Source organism: Belonocnema kinseyi, chromosome 10 (genome assembly GCF_010883055.1).
Source record: "Belonocnema kinseyi isolate 2016_QV_RU_SX_M_011 chromosome 10, B_treatae_v1, whole genome shotgun sequence".
NCBI classification, from domain to species: domain Eukaryota; kingdom Metazoa; phylum Arthropoda; class Insecta; order Hymenoptera; family Cynipidae; genus Belonocnema; species Belonocnema kinseyi.
This window is the reverse complement of record NC_046666.1, coordinates 44,174,529-44,175,418: the sequence shown is the minus strand read 5'-3', so window position 1 is coordinate 44,175,418 and position 890 is coordinate 44,174,529.

Genomic DNA, 890 nt, shown 5'->3' with positions numbered 1-890 from the left:
AAATTGATTGAATTATTGCCCTCTCTCTTAATGCATAACATTTCCATAAATAGTTCTAAAATTATCTGTTTTAATTCAAGTTTAGTCCAAAAAATTTAGTTTATTTTCTTTTTCCAATTCTAAAGTAAATTGTCATCTTGGATATATATTATTATAGGCATTAAAAATAATGTTGATTTTCATCGCTTCCACATAAAGAATAGAATCATTAAAATATCTCGCATTAAAGGCGAGAAAACAGATCCTATTGGTGTTCCAAATTTTTGTTTATAAAACTTGCCATCAAATTGAAAATAAATAGAATAAAAAAAAAAATCGATTGTTTCAATAAACTTTGAAAATGGAATCTTTCTGTGTCGCTGTATGCATTCCCATATTTTTAAAATTAATTTTACTACTTTATCTAAACCAATGATTGGGAGCATAGCAATTAGATCAAAAGAAGCTAGAATATAATCTTGAGGAATCGTATAATTCCTTCAATGAGTTCAGGGAAAACTGAATTGTCTTGTATTGTGTTTTTTGAAATTAGTATTGATTTTTTAAAGAACTTCCGAAGTAATTCTTATAATTTTCTTGTTGAAAACCCTATTGTTGATATTACTGGTCTTAATGGATAATCAACTTTGCGTGCTTTAATCAGACCATAGTATAAGGAAAGAACTGAATTTACAAAATTTATTTAGTCTTTATTTATGTAACTAATATATGCTCAGATGTTAATTTTACTTAGGACTTAACATCTTATCCATTTTTTTATCTTATACATTTATATAAAATCTTAAAGGTACTTATGGGGCATTATTCCTCAACTGCCCCAACTCAAAAAGTCATGTTTTTCGATTGTCTCTAAATTCTGGGAATATGTTCGCCTACCCAACAGTAGTTAA